Genomic DNA, 15,375 nt, shown 5'->3' on the forward strand with positions numbered 1-15,375 from the left:
CAGGTCACGTGGGCCCCGCTGGAGGGCCTGGTTGGCTGCGCGCGGGCCGGGGGAGGGGGCCGGCTCGCCGACGCTGGCAGCGGGCCAGCCCCCTCTCCTCCGGGCCGAGGGGCGCGGGGGCCTGGGGGGGGCGAGGCCGGGCCTCCGCCGGTTCCCAGGGCCCGCCCCCGCCGGGGGAGCCCCCCCTCCTCGGCGGGGAGGCCCGGCCCCCTGTCCCCCCGCCAGCGCGGGGAGCGGCCGGGGTGGGGGGGCGCGGGCAGGAAGGGAGGCCCGCGGGGCAGGGGCTGCCCGGGGGCGGCGGAGGTGAGCGCGGGGCCCGGGCGGGAGCGAACGCGAGGAGGCGGGCCGTCTGGGAGAGCCGGGAGAAAGTTGTGAAAAGTGAGTTTCTCAGAAGCACGACTGAAAAAAAAAAAACACACACACATACACACAACAAGCTTACAGCGGAGAGAAGAGGCCGAGCGAGCTGCAGGGAAGCCCCAGAGGTGGGCCGGCTGCGGGTGCGGCCCGGGAGGGGGGCGCGCCCCGGGCACAAGCCGTGGGGGGAGGAGGGGGCTCGCCTACCCCAGGTGGGCCCAGAGGGAGGCCCCGGAAAGGGCGGCTTTCCAGGGCCTACCTCTACAGCCCGAACCCCTAAAGTTTCACGCTTTTGAAAACCTCTTCCTGGCCGGGTCCCCGGATGCCCTGGGCCACTCGGCAGCATCTTGGTTGGGATTTCTCGTTTTTCCTGTTTGCAAGGTTGAGGGGAGAGGGGCCTCGCGCCAAAAGTCCAGTGGTTCCTTCATTCCGGGCAGAGATACCCCCATTGCTCTTCTGGCGCCTCAGCCTGTCCCTGCAGTCACACCCCCGTGCCCAGCCTAGCATCAGATAAGAAAACGCAGGCCCTGCCCTCAAGGAGCCGACTGATTCAACTAGACTTGGAACGATAACGGGAAACAAGCAGAGGGAGAGCCCAGTCCACCACTACCACCACGCAGAGCCTGCCAGGATGGGTTCAAGACGACCGAAATGGGCGGTAGGAACGGAAAATTGGGTGGGGAGGTCGGTGCGGAGCGGAGTGTAACCTGGAGGAGGCATCGGGCTCGGTCAGCTGGGGTGGAGGAAGGAAAACCCTTGACCCTTCTCCTCCCTCTGGACTAGAGCTAAAGGGCACGGAGGAAGATAAGGCCGGATAATGGGGAAGGGGTCACAGGTGTCAATGTGTATAGCCTGTGGCGGTGGAGAGTAACTGCTGCTTTCCCGACAAGATAAATGGGTATCTTAGGACGATCAGTCTGCTTTCAGCTTGCAGGATGATTAAAAGCAAGTAGGGGGGGCTGGTTGGTGAGCGGCACTGGCCAGGACGACCAGGACCTGGGTTCTGATTCCATCCCCAGGACCTTGGATAAGCCGCTTAACCTCAGGAAGTCTCTTTTCTCATCTGCATAACAGGAGCGCCGCACCTGCCCTTCCAGGCCTGCCTCCTGGACCGCAGCTCCCAGGTGCCTGCTGAGTGGCCAGTCCGTTGGGACATAACCAGCCAGCTGGAACAGGTGCTGGCAGAATGAGGTCAAGAGACTGGCCAGGAGGCTTGGAAGGCCTGCCCACCCTTCCTCCTGGGGCTTGGCGCCCTTCTGGAAGCTTTCAGAGCCAGCAGGCCCTGAAGGGGGAGGAGGGCTCCCAGCCCGAGAGCCTTCTCCACGAGCTATTTGGGGAGGGGTGTATGCGGCAAACACACCCCGACTGAGAGCCACAGCCCTGCGGCAAGGGAAAGGAGCCACTCCCCCAAAACAGACCCTGCTCCCGGTGTGTCTTTCCACCCAGTCAAGGTCACTTGCTTGGTGCGGTTTTACAGGAGATGAGACACCCTGAAGTTACATCTCTTACCTGCTCCCACCCTTCACAGAATGTGATATGACCTGCTTAGCCTCTCCCCGGTAGCTCTGGGCACCCGAGCCCTGACAGTGGCCACCTTGTGCCTCACCCCAGGGTGCCGCTCAAAATGAAGTTCCTGATTCTGGCTCAGGGGCTCTTTTCAGACCCTGCGCCTCATCTGTGACACCTCTGTCATTGTGGTGTGGCTAAACACCTTAGTCTCCGCTCTGTCTGCGACCTCCCGAGGCACCAGCACACAGCCCCGGCTCCAGGTGTGAGCAACCGGCCAACCCTCAGGGCGTGCTTCCTTTTGGCCAACTTCCTACAAGAGCCTTTGCCCTCCCACTGCCAGACTTCATTATTCTCATCCTTTAAGATCAAGTCCAACCTTTTCTCTCCCGCACGACTTCCCTACGTAGACAGAGGGCGCCCAGACTCACTGAGGTCCCTTCACAAGCCCAGGGCACCTTTTGCCACCTCCAGCTACGCAGGCCAGAGACGTTATCCTCCTTTTATATACGGTGAGTCACTTAGAGGTTTGTGTCTTCTCTGCGGTCAGTGGACAGACCCCCAAGCTGAAGAGTCCCCAGTCACAAGAGGTGATTTTAGTAAAAGGTGAGGAAGAAACCAGGGCAGCTGTGAGGGTCCCCCAGCACACATGCCCTCTACCTTCCTAAGAGGAACCCTCCATGGGTGGCATTTGGGAGAGATCTTTGGTCGAGATAAAGATAGTCAACCTAAAATAGTAGCGTCAAGTTAAAATAAGCCATGTTCTTGGAGATGTCATATAAGTACGTAGAAAGGAGGAACCCCAAGATGAAAGCAAGATACGGCAGATGTCGAGACGAACAGGGTTGTTGGGGAGGTAGTCTCCTGCTCGGTCCCAAAAGAGAGCAAGCTGAACAGCTGACGTGCATTTCCTGTTTGGCAGGCAAACAGCCGTGATTCCAGAGGCCACAAAAGTCTGGTGAAAATACTCTCTTAAGGACACCCGCCTCCCTCGGCCCTGATTCCATATTCATCAAGCAAATTTTAATTTAATTACATTTTCCACTTACTCTCATACCAGTAAGAAGTTGCCAGAAAGCACCAGGAAGAAGTAGAATGATCTGTGTGGCAAAAGATGCCACGGATGAGAGAAGATGCCACAGGCGTAATTGATGCATTTTGTTTTCTCCTGCTGTTGGAAGAGCAGGCCTATAACTCTACTTATAATTTGGCTTTCCAGCCCCATGGAACTGAGATGAGATGCTCAGCTATGGTGCCCACCAAAGAGGGCAACTCCCTGAAGTCCAGCAGGATCGGCCACTCTGCCTCATCGGTTTGAACTCCAGGTGTGGCATTCTGTGGCAGGCGTGGTGCTAAATCCACTGCTGACAAGATCTGCGGAGATGACCTGGCTATCACACCAGATGTTTACCATCTGAGTCCTTGACCTGAATGTCAGATAAAAGGCCATGGCCCCTCTACAGCCCTCTGCAAAGCAGCATACTGGGAAGTCAGCGTACGTTCCCTGCCACACACGTGTCCCCACCAACCCCAAGATGGGGAGGCCTTGTCCAGACAAAAGGCCCCGAGATCAGGGTGTCTGTTCTGATCCTGACATTCTCCCACCTACGGTGTCCACATGGGAGACTTCTGCCTGCGGTTACAGCCAACACCAGGCCTGGCCTCCGAGGCCTCGGCCCTCCGCAGGCCACCACGTTTCCACCCCCGCCCGCACTCTCCCCACCCACTTGCTGGTCCCCTGACACGCCCTCTTCCTGCCTCTGTGCCTTTGCCCATGCTGTTCCTTCTTCGCCTTCCACCAGCCCCCATCCTCCCCCTCTTCACCAATGGCCTCCCCCATGAAGGTTCCTCAAGCCCGAGGTAGACCGGTAAGATCCCCGGCTACAGGCGGCTGCTTAAATGTAAATTGATGAACATCAAATAAGATGAAAATATTCAGCTTCTCGGTCACACTAGCCGCCTCAGTCCTGTCCTGTCTGTGTGGCTAGGGGCTCCTGACCTGTCTGGCACAGATGAGAGAACACCTCTGTCATCGCAGAAAGTGCTCCTGGACAGCAGTGCTCTGGTCCCCCGCCCTTATGGCCCCCTCACTGTAAAATTACCCTGTCCGTCCTCCAGACGCCCACAGCGCTTTGCAGTGCTCTCGTAGCACCTGCCAACCTTTGACTTGGACTAAGCTGTGTGTATCCATCTTGCTCCTAGACCAGATGATAAATTCCTAGAGAGCAGGAGCCAGACCTTGTTCCGGCGGTGCGTGTCACAGCACCTTGTCACTGAAAGAGGATTACGTACAGGGTTTGCTGAACTGAACGTGGTCTCAGGAGCCTCATTCCAAACACACTGGCCATGTTGCAGGTCAAGGGACAGAAACTTTCCGGAGCAAAATTCTAATTGTGTCCGAGAGGTCCAGACCTAGGGCTCCCGAAAGAGGCCAAGGATCTTTGTTTTCCATATGGAGGTTGCAAGCAAATGACCAGGACGAGGCTCCTGGCAGCGAAGCTAAAAATAGCCATGGAGCCAACAGCATGGAGTTAGCAGGACTTGTTGCTAGGGAGACCAGTCGCAGAGAGAGCAACTAAGCAGGGAGAAAGTCAGATGGGCACCCGGGGAGCAAAAGCGGAGGCCACGTCGGGGTGGGTGGGAGACGCCAAGTTCACGGGGGACCGTGTGCCCCACGTTCTGCCTTCTGGAAGCTCCCTACCAATGCTCTTATGTGGGGTGAGTGTTCCCCCTTCCCCTTAGTCACCCATCTCCATGGAAACCACCATTACTGGGGTGAAGTACCAGCCCCTGGAAGGGAGGCCTCTGCCTAGAGCTGGTTGTTATGGCAACGCACCCCCCCCTTTCTGTCACTCTCTCCCTCCTGGCATCTCCTGTGGGGAAAAGGTGGGGGCCTGGTTCTTGGCTTAGCCAGCCTGACCGGGAAACACCCTCTTTCCGACAAGACTGACCTGCAAGGGGCTTTCCAGAAGCTTCTGGGGAAAGAAAAGCCAGCGGGGCCTCAGTGCAGGGCACAGCTTCCTTCTCTTTCCGCGGGGACCTTACAGATCATCGTGCTGGGAGAATCCCAGACTCACTTGGGGTTAGTTGCATCAGAATCACCCAAGGAGGTTTTTAAAAACAGAGATTCTGGGGGCCTACCCAGGCAGACCAGAGGGTCGGGGCAGGGCCCAGGGGTCTGTTTTTAAAAGCCTCTTTGGGTGAGTCTGATACCGGCCAGGTGTGGCAATCACTAATGGCCCTGACTGCCCCTGTTACACATGAGGCAACTGAGGCCCGGAGAGGTCTGAGCCCACCTGAGGAGGAGGGGCCGGCAGAGGGCGGTGCACGTCCAGAGAGGCGGTGGGAGGTGAGCTGCCTTGGCTCAGGGGCGCCTCCGTCCCGCTCCCCTTTCAAGCCAGGGCATGTCGTAGGAGCCGTGCTTAAAAACCAAACCTGTGTCCCCTGTGGGCGAAATTACAGAGGGCTTTAAGAAGAAGGTGGTGGGCCTTGGGAGGCCGGCTCCCAGAGCGCGTGCGGAATGGGGAGCCCAGGCAGACGCTGTGGGCCAGAGAGAGAGATCCATCCTCCGCTGAAGGAAAGCAAAAGCGTCGCCATGGCAACTGCAGCGCTGCGCGCCGGCCCGGCCAGGCTGGAAGCCATCACCCTGAACCTGGGCCCTGCAGCAGGCTGGCTCCTGTGAGCCCCAGGAGGGGAGTGGCCTTTGGGCGAACGCCACAGGGCAGGGGCACTCCTGAGCAGCTGCCGTCGCCTGGCCCTGGGGTGGGGGACGCCGAAGAGGTGGCTCCCCCCCTGCTGTTACTCACAGCCTAATTGTGTACCCAAGACCCACCGCACATGAAACCACAGGCCTCAGTCGAGACAGCATGCAATTAGGTGGCAAATTATGTGGTACAGATGCTTTCTACGAGGGCTAAAGGCAATCGGGAGGCTGGGACCAGTAAAGGCAGGGATGCTCCGGGGAGGCTTGCGGGGGAGCCAGGAAAAGGGCGGCGCCCCCAGGCTTTGCAGGGAACGGGCAGCCCATTGGGGGCACATGCTCGCACGTTAGCTGCCCAGCAGATGCAGGGGAGGAAGGAGAAGCACCAGCAGGGCTGGGCGCCCGTGCCAGGGACAGGGAGCTGCCCGGGGCCTGCTCCTAGCACCCAATGCAGGTGGTGGGATTCTCCAGAATATCGAGCTTCTGGCCAAGAGAGTGAAATGGAGGGTGGGAAGCCCCCTTCCACCACATCTACCCTTAGGCTTCGGTAGCTTCGACTGCTGCCCATGGCGCTGGCAGCTCCAGTTCTGCTCCGTTAGGGGACGGCCTTTTCTCGCCACCCCCTTACTCCCTCCTGACAACGGCCATCCCTTTTGGGGCTGAGTCTCCCAGGACAGGGTTGGGGCAGAGAGGCGATGGCGGGGGGGGGGGGGGGGCGGCCCACCCTCGCACCTCACCCGCCCCTGACCGGGACAGCCCGTCGGGGGGCATGGGGATGTCGCGCCGTGGCCTGAGCGAGCCGGGTAATGCAGCCCGGTGGCAGGACCTGAAATCAGCACCTTGGCCTCTGGGCTTCCGCGGGTGGCTGGTGGGAGCAGAGGTGTCCCTGCCGACTAGCACCGATAAGATCAAAGAAAGGAGGAGTGACGCTTGAAAGGCGGAGGAAGCCCGGTGACAAGCTTCCTGACAAGCTTGCTTAAGGACGTGTCAGATGTTATCCTTGGCTTTGGACGCCGGAGGAGCCGGGAGAGGAGTGCTAATTGTCTCCTGGAGAGGGCGGCGGTCCCGCCAAAAGGAACCTGGCAAACCCAGAGAGCCGGGCCACTGCCCCCGCCCCTCCCCCAGCCCCTGCCCGGGCTCCAGGGGCCAAAGGGAGGGGCCTAAGGCACCCCCATTCAGATTCAGGCATGCGGACCCTCTCAAGTTTCAGGGTCCAAAGACCCCAGGAGGAGCCCGGCAGCCCAGCGCTGCGGTGAAGCAAGGAGAACAGCAGGCCCACCCACATCTCCATCCCAAAGGGAGCATTTGAATGCCTGGACCAGTGCCTTCCGGCCCCTCCCCACCCTCGTCGGCCCGCCTGCCAGCTCACACCGGCTTCTCGACACCATCTGTTTTGTCACCTCCGTGTAGAAGAGCGTCTCGACCCTGGCTGTACATGAGAATCACCTGGCGAGCTTTGGAAACACCTCGGTGCGGGACTGAGATGAGGTGTAACTGCCCTGAAGTGGCCGTCCCCGTGGAGGTGTTTTAAAAAACCCAAACTCCCAGGGGACCCCGAGACGCAGCGGGAACCTGGCGTCAGCGATGCGATGAACGCATCCACCACGGCCTCTTTGGGGAAATCTCGGACGAGACTTGAGCTGCTTCTGATCCTCCAGAGCTTGGGGCTTTCCTTAACCTTTCATAAGCCCCAGGAACACCTCGGGGGGGCAGGGAGCTGGCTAGAAACATTTCCCAGGCACCACCACCCCTGAGATTCCGGGGTCAGCCGGGTCAGAACCGGGCCCAGGAATATGCATTTTCTAATGCCTGTCCCCTGGGTGATTCTGATCATACACAAACCTACCCATTAAGAAACGCTGAATTCTTTTAGTGCTTTTGGTGTTTATAAGGCCAGTTGGGCTCAATTGTCTGTTTTGCTCTACAAGTTGCCTTCCCAATAGTAGCCAGAGTCAGAGAAGACTGAGCTGTTTTACTCCTGTTTTGGTTTAATCCACCTGAGTTGGAAGTAAAATAAAAATATGTATTCTGTCCAGCATTCGCTGACTAAAGAGAATAGGGGAAGTCGTGTGGCATCTGTGGAGTCACTGAAGAACGGGGAGCGGGCAAAATGGGAAGATCCACACACACGTACACCCCGGGAGGTTGGCGCGGGAGAGAGAGCAGATGGTGAGGAAAGGGTCAGGCTAGCCGCGGGAATTCGCCCGGGTCCCGCAGGGCTCTGCAGCCCTGTGAGAAGAGGTCCTCTCCCCGTAGAAGACTCCCTGGTCTGCTCCAGCACTTTGAGCTACCTTACTAAACCACTGCCCTGACACCCACCCCCTGCTGGCTTCTCAAAATCAGCAGGTCCACAGCCTAACTCAGAAAAGTCCACCCCCTCCGAACAGAAGATCTGTGCCCACGGGGTAGGTGGAGATTTCTTAGAGATCACACACACGCAAACACTAATCAATAAAAGAAAACTTGGTAAACTGGATTTTATTAAGATTAAAAGCCTCTCATCAAAACACATCCTTAAGGAAATAAAAAGTCCACCCCCACCAGACCCCCTCTGCCTCTAGGATTCCTCGGTATTTCAGACAGTGCCTCCCACCTAGACCTCCAGATACCAGGCAGGCTTCTCCCTGCCCGCCCAGCGTGGGGGAAGGAGCGGGCCCTGTCGGTTCTCTTCTGCCTCCCATCACCTCCGTCCAGGCCACATGTAAGGCCCTCCGGACTGGCTCTGCTTCTCCACTTCCCTGCCTGGCTCCTCTGCCATGCTCCCAGATTATCTTCCCTGTAGCAGTTTGATATTATTGATGAATTCCAAAAAGAAATATGGGATTATGTTTGTAAACTGGTCTTTTCCTCTGGGCATATGAGATTATATTGGATTCAGAGGTTTACTTGATTAAGTAACAAACCTCTTGTGTCATTAGGGCGTTCAGTCCCTGCCCCTTGGTGGGTGGGGACTCGCAGATAAAAGGCATGGCAAAGGTCAGAGTTGGGGCGTTTTTGATGTTGGAGCTTCGATGTAGAAGTTTGATGCTGAAGCCTTAAGCTGGAGCCCCAGGAAGTAAACACACAGAGGAAAAGACAAGCCAGGGAAGAGAGGATCCCTGAACCCAGAGAGAAGCAAGACCCTGGAAGGGAGGAACCAGGAAGCCTGAGCCCTTGCAGGCGCCGGCAGCCACCTTGCCCCAACACATGAAAATAGACTTCGGTGAGGGAAGTAACTTATGCTTTCTGGCCTGGTATCTGTGAGCTCCTACCCCAAATAAATACCTTTATAAAAACCAGCCCATTTCTGGTATTTTGCATCAGTACCCCTTTGGCTAATACATTCCTCAAATAAACATCCCATCCTCTCACTCCCCTACTCCCCATTGCAGAATGAAGCCTAAACTTCTCACTATAGCAAAGAAGGCTCTTGACATCTGACCATCTTCCCTTCTAGTCTTCTCTCTCATTACACAGCCTCCCCAGGCCCACACCCCATTTACCAGATCTCTTGCTGTTCCCTCAACAACCCAGAAGCTTCCATGACTTCTCTTTGCTCTTAGGATTTCCTTGTCCTGAAACGCCAGGCCTCCTCCGCTGCATGGATTGAAATCCTCAAAGCTTGCCTCCTCCGGGAAGCTGTCCCCAAGGCCCAGGAGAGCTCTCCCCCTCCTTTGTGCTCACTGGGCTCTTGGTACCAGAGGAGAGCAAGCCCGCGCTCTGCCTGATACCGAGGCTGGTTACGAAAGCCCCTGCCTTGCTGGGCGCCGCACGTCTCGGGGCAGGGGCTATGTCCACTTTGTCTGCACCGTCAGCACGGTATTTAGTGTTTAGTTAAGTACTGAATTAAGGTCTGTTAACTGCTCCCCACCAGCGTAGTGGCTCCTAACCAGTGATCCGGTGTCCAGCAGACAGGCCCGTGCTCGGACATCCCCGGAGCCTCCCAGACAAGAGGTCCTGTGTTTAAAGCAGGGAGAATATTAGCCATCACAGCTTCTCTTTTTTCAGTCCTGCAGGAAATGCTATGGGAATGCTTCCTCAAGTGGAGCCAAGCCTGCAAGAAATCTTTTTGAGGAGCTCTAGCCTCCTAACTCCCAGGGCAGTGTCTCTGTAAGTTTTCTTGAAACGCCACTTGCTTTCGGACCCTCCTCAGCGTCAATTCCTGCTGCCGTCAAGCACGATGTCTCTTCAGGGCAGGTCCTAAGAGCTAGTTAGCTGCTCCCACAGTCCCCTAGTTCCCCTTTCTCTACGAGCCCTTACTGGGCTGCAGTACAATTAATTCATGTACCTGCCTCTCTCCGTGTGATGGTCAGGCTATTGTGTCAACTCGGCCAGGTAATTGTGCCCAGTTGTTTGGTCAAGCAAGTACTAGGCTAACTGTAATACAAGGGCATTTATGGACTTTAGGCACCACTGACTTTATTGCAGTGATAAATCATAGATAGCTGATTACAATGACATCAATCAGGGAGATTGCCATCAGCAATGAGTGAAGCTTAACCCAATCAGCTGAATGCCTTAAAAGGGGAAGTGATTCCAGCATTGAGAGAGAATTTCCCAGCTCATCTTTGGACAGCCAGCATCTCCCAGAACTCGTCAAGCACCTCACTGGACTTTCATCGCAGCCCCTGGTTGCAGCCTGCCTGCGGAACCTGGACTTGTGCATCCCCACGGCTGCGTGAGAGACTCTTATAGAATCGCATACTATTGACAGATATCCCTTGTTGATTCTGTTTCTCTAGAGAACCCTGACTAACACATCCTCCCCTAGGGGAGGATGGGATCCCTGGGTGGGATTCTGCTTTGCCTTTAAATTTGTTTTCCTAGTGTCTAGAAAATGTTGGATAAGAGATACTCAGACACATACAGGTGTCTCTTAAAGAACGAGCGCAAAGCATTTGCTCAGTAAAGGTTTGACAACTCTTTGAAATAATAAATGAATGATTGTGATTAATGCCAAGAAAACATCCAGAAAGGGGCAGATACCCGCAGAGGGTGACCAAAGCCTGCAGCAGGGCTGGAAATTCCTGAGCTAAGAAAATGCCGTGGGGAAGAGATGCATGATCCCTCCTCCTGCGGGGCAGACAGGTGTGGGGGGCGCCACTCTTGAACTAAAAAAAAAAAAGCTGGGCTGTAGTGCATGCCTGTGCATCTCTTTGAAGAGCTGTGCATGAGAGGTCTGAGAGGGGTTTATTTAGAATTTATGTACAAGGTGGTAGAGGGGAAAGGGGGGCTATAGGCCATGATTCCAGCCCTTAAAAAGACTACATGAAATGTGAAAATCCCTGGGGTTGTCTGGTCTATTTCTGTCCAATTACAAATGAGGAAGCTAAAGTCCAGAGAGCAGAAAGAGCTCCTCCATTGGATCAGCAGATCAGTGGCAGAAGCTGGGACCAGAAACCAGATCTCCTGAATTTCATTCCGACGTTGCTTCAATCCAATTTTACCCCGGAATACCTCAGATCATGGGAAAACAGCAGGACGGGGGCAGAGGCTCAGCTCCAAGCGAGTGGTCAGGGAGGGAGGGGCCGAGAGGCCCCAAAAAGGGCCCGAAGCTCCCCAAGGAGGAGGCTGCAGAGGCGGAAGCTGGACCTGCTCTCTCCTTCTTGTCTCTCCTCATCCCTGAACTCGTGAGAGCCCAAGCCTGAGAGCCGGGACACTGGGTTCTAGCTGAATTGCTTGGCGGCAAACGAGAAGCAGCGCGAGACCTGGTGCCCAGCTCTGCCCACTGGACTGCGCCACAGGGGTATCCGTGTGGCTTCTACCTACTTACCTAGGAAAATCGTGGCTTCCTCATAGCCAAATAGGGACAAAAACACTTCTTAGAGTAAATGGGGGTAAGAATATAATCCCTTAGGATTGTGGTGCAAGTTGCCAATCTTGACATAGGGCCTGGCCCAAAGGCCGTGCTCAAGGAGGCTCTCCCCGCCTCCCTAACTCAGGCTTGCTGGTTCCTAGCGGTGGGACCCCAGGTCAGGGACTACAACCCTCCCCCTTGTTTTCACACCTTTACAAACTGGGGGTCCTTCTAAGAGCCCTGGGCTGAGGGAATACTAGAGCGTGCAAAGAGCCCAGCCCCTTAAAGGCCAGTGGGAAGTCTCTCACTACCCACGGCAGGCAGTCTCAGCAGGGCCTTTAAAACGTGTCCAGCCTTTTGGTGGCACGTACTTGCCATGCCCGCTCCAAACGTCACCATCTCCTTGAAGGGTGATGTTATTTTTGAGGCCACCCTGCGAAAGTTCCAGTTCTCATTAATGTATACACGGCAAAAGAGCAAATACCCTGAAAGGACTACCCACACGTGTTGCTGATCTGGTTTCAGCCCTTACAAGGTCAACTTTGTGTGGTCATTTCTCCTGTCTCCTGAACTAGACCAAAGGGCCGGAGGTCACGGCTCATTCATCTCCTTATTCCCCAAGGCCCTTGCACAGTGCTCCTCTACTTGCTAGGTGCTTAGTGCGTGTTTATCAAGTGGAATTCAGCACAGCAGGAGCTGACCCTCTGCACATTCACAGGCTGCTCTCCCCGGGGCCAACACGAAGCACAGTCTGTTGAGACCACAGGGTTGTAAAACAAGGGGAAGCAACATTTGCCGAGCTCACAAAAGCAGCAGCACAAATGGCCAATAAACATATGAAAAGATGTTCAACCTCACTTATTATCTGGGAAATGCCAATTAAAATCATAACAAGATACCATTTTCCCACCCATTAGGACAGCAAAATATTGATGACTGGCAGGGATGGAAGTCTTCTCCAACCCCGTTCACGGGGAAGGTGCTACCTTTTCCGGAGGGCAATCTGGCAGATTTTGCAAAATGCAAAATGCACATTGCCCTCAACTAGCATTGCTCTTTCTAGGTATCTGTCTTAGAGAAACAGATGCACAAAGAGGTACAACCAAGGCTGCTCATTGCTGTATATGTGTACACAACTAAAATACTGTAAACAACAAAAATGCCATCCAACACAACAATGGTTAAATCCATACGGTGGGATATGATAGTAATTACGTGGCTAGAGTGCCAAGACTTATTGTAAGTGAAAAACCAACAGTAAAACAAAAGTGCAGTGGGGCTCCATGTATGTAAAATAAGAAAGGGGGAAAAAGGCAACTGCAAAGTAAAATTATGTATCTACACGCATACATAGATGCATAGGAAAAAACAAGACGTATATGCACCAAACTGATAGTATCAGGTGAAGAAGTTAGAATTGGGGGCCTGGGGAGATTTTTTTGCAAGACGTGTGTTTTTAATACATAAATTAATATACACTTTTTAAAAGTATCCAGCTGCTACTATATGCTAACTCTGTGCTAGGAGCTCTAAATGTTATGCATTACTTTATTAATCCACACAGCTCTCAGAGATGAGAATTATTTACTCCTTCAACACACTTCCTAGATGCCAGCCCTGGGGGCCAGAGGTGCCCAGAGAGCTTGTGTACAACAGTCGGGTTGGGGAGAGGCAGAGAGAGAAGGAGCTGGTGAGTGCTGCTGTCAGGGAGACCAGAAGCCACAGGGGAGGCAGGAGCTTGGCAGGGCTAAGGCAGGCCCGAGGTCCCACAACCAGCAAGTGGAGTCAGGATCCGAACCTCCCCCAAAGGCAACGGTAAATACGGCACCCTCTTTGCTGGGCCAGTAGGAAAGGCTGGGGAGCCTAGGGGGTTGGGTTCATGGATAGGATGGGGAAAGACCATTCATTCTCCTCACTCTTTAATATTTATTAAGCACCTGAAACAGGTACAGGCGGATGAGTCGAGGGTCCCTGCCTTCAGGATGGGAGCCAGGCAAGAGCCCAGATCCCAGAACAGTGGGACATGGTGTCCTGCCTTCAAGTAATTTCAGATCTGGCTGGGATGAAGCAATTGGGAGAGCCGTAACCTCAATGGGCCGCAAGTGAACACTAAAACAGCAAGTAGGGATGCACAAACGGGGAGTCAGCGAGCCCCCACCAGCCACAGAACCCAGGCCTCTGCACCTCTCAGAGCTACGGTAAAGATGAGCGACGTGAGCTGCGCAAGGAGCTCCCCCTGGCCCCAGCAGGCTCCCTGTGTTGTTCTGATCATTACTAGCACGTGGTGTCAAGTGAGAGGCGCCCAGGAATTGCCCTGCTCTTGCAGGAGGACCTTGCCTCTGCCCTCCCCAGGGCCTGGGCCAGCTCTGGAGGAAGAATATTCTTGGCCTCACCTGAGACCCTGGGAGTCTGTCCAGCCCAGAGGCTTGGCCCACTGGCCCCATGCTACTTCCAGGGGCTCTGGTCAGCACCCCATGAAAAGCCACCCAGGAGCCAAGGGCCTGGGCCCAATCGTGGTGGAAGTCCAAGGGCCCAAGGGCCCTGACTAAAGGAGGCCCACATACACCACCCTCCCAACTGCTGAGTCTATCATCCCTGCCCAGGTTAGCGTGATGGGGGAAGACCTGCCTAACAGGGAAGAAATAATTAGTGAGAAATACACTATGAAATATAATTGAGTGCCAAATCCAATAACCTAACAGTAGGGGCTACACGAGGTCAGGGAAGGGGAGAGGTCAGTGGCGGGGAGCAATCCTGGAAAGCATTATGGAGGCAGCAGCCGCCTTTGGACTTAGCCTGAGGAACGGAGAAGGGAAAGCAGAAGAGGAACAAAAGGCAGAGAGGAAGGCAGGAGCATGGCAAGGATCAAGGGGGACTGGTCCCTCACAGGGGCCTTCCCATCTGAGAACGGCCAATCAATTGTAGAGGTCACAGAGAGGGTGGAAGCCTTGAGAAACAGCCAGCAGAGTTCGGACATTATGGGAAAGACCTTAGAGAAACACTGCAGGTTCTAGAGCTAGGCCTGCTCATGATTAAAACAGAGCTGAGTCCCTCAAAGGCTTAGTCAACCAGAGAAAAGACAGGCCAAAGAAAACCGCTCCCCAGCTCCATCAGCCTCGAAGTTTTCCTCATCTACTTATTTTAAATGCCATTTTGTGGTAGCCCAAGTCTTAAAAAAAATTTTTTTTTCCCGAACAAGCCTGGGGAGGTAGGCAATCTTGAAAAGACAAAAAAAAATTAAGAGAAGACATCACCCAATAACTATGGACTGACTGATAAGGGTGGCCGTGGGAAAAAGGAACTTAGGCAGGGGGACGGGCACATTTTGAGAGAGGAAAGGACCTGGCCACAGGGACACGTGGGCTAGGGGAGAGGGGCAGGGGCAGAAGCAGGCTAGGATCTGGCTAAAGCACCGTAGCAGGGTGCACAAGGATTTCTCCCCGGCCTGGCCCAACCCCCTTCTCAGCCACTTTTCCCGCTGCTCTTGCCCACAGCCAACTTCCACTCCTGAAGACTGTGCTCTCTTGTGCTCCTGAGCCTTTGCACATGTTGTACCTCTTTTTCAAATACCCTTCTTCACCCACCCTCAATGCCAGACCATCCTCTAAAAACCAAAAGGCAGCTCTTACTGCTGCATGGATGAGTCCAGGCAGAATTAGCCTAAGCCTTGCTCAGGGCAAGACTCTTCCTGCAGGTGCCCTGGGCCCTCATCCCACCATAGGACACCAGAGACCCTCTGCTTCCGGTAGCCCCAACATCTTACATGGCAGGGGGACATGGAGAGTTCTCGTCGTCAGCTCCATGATGGTGCCATGTATGAACTCTTTTTTTTTTTAATGTTTAATTGAACAAATATTTATTAAGCACCTACTCTGTGCCAGACACTATGAAAAGGCACCCTCACTGTGCGCTGTTCCCATAGCACAGTCACCTGTTTGGAAATTAAAACCAAGTAAAGGTTGTCGCAACCATACAGACTGGAAGTGTTGTGGATACAAGCAATCCCCAAGCTAGAAAATGCACCCATCAGAAACCG

General features: G+C 54.8%; 1 protein-coding gene and 1 long non-coding RNA gene across 3 annotated transcripts in view; one reads left to right on the forward strand and one right to left on the reverse strand.

Annotated features, from left to right (window-relative positions):
• Positions 1-15,375, reverse strand: part of DNMT3A (DNA methyltransferase 3 alpha) — a 102,777-nt gene that overhangs the window by 16,550 nt on the left and 70,852 nt on the right. The gene's annotated exons all lie outside the window — the stretch shown is intronic.
• On the forward strand, positions 826-7,619 carry LOC111762758 (uncharacterized). Its single transcript, XR_002795791.3, has 3 exons — positions 826-1,015; positions 1,432-2,375; positions 2,786-7,619. It is a non-coding gene; the product is annotated as an uncharacterized lncRNA (long non-coding RNA).

Source organism: Dasypus novemcinctus, chromosome 25 (genome assembly GCF_030445035.2).
Source record: "Dasypus novemcinctus isolate mDasNov1 chromosome 25, mDasNov1.1.hap2, whole genome shotgun sequence".
In the NCBI taxonomy this organism is placed as follows: Eukaryota; Metazoa; Chordata; class Mammalia; order Cingulata; family Dasypodidae; genus Dasypus; species Dasypus novemcinctus.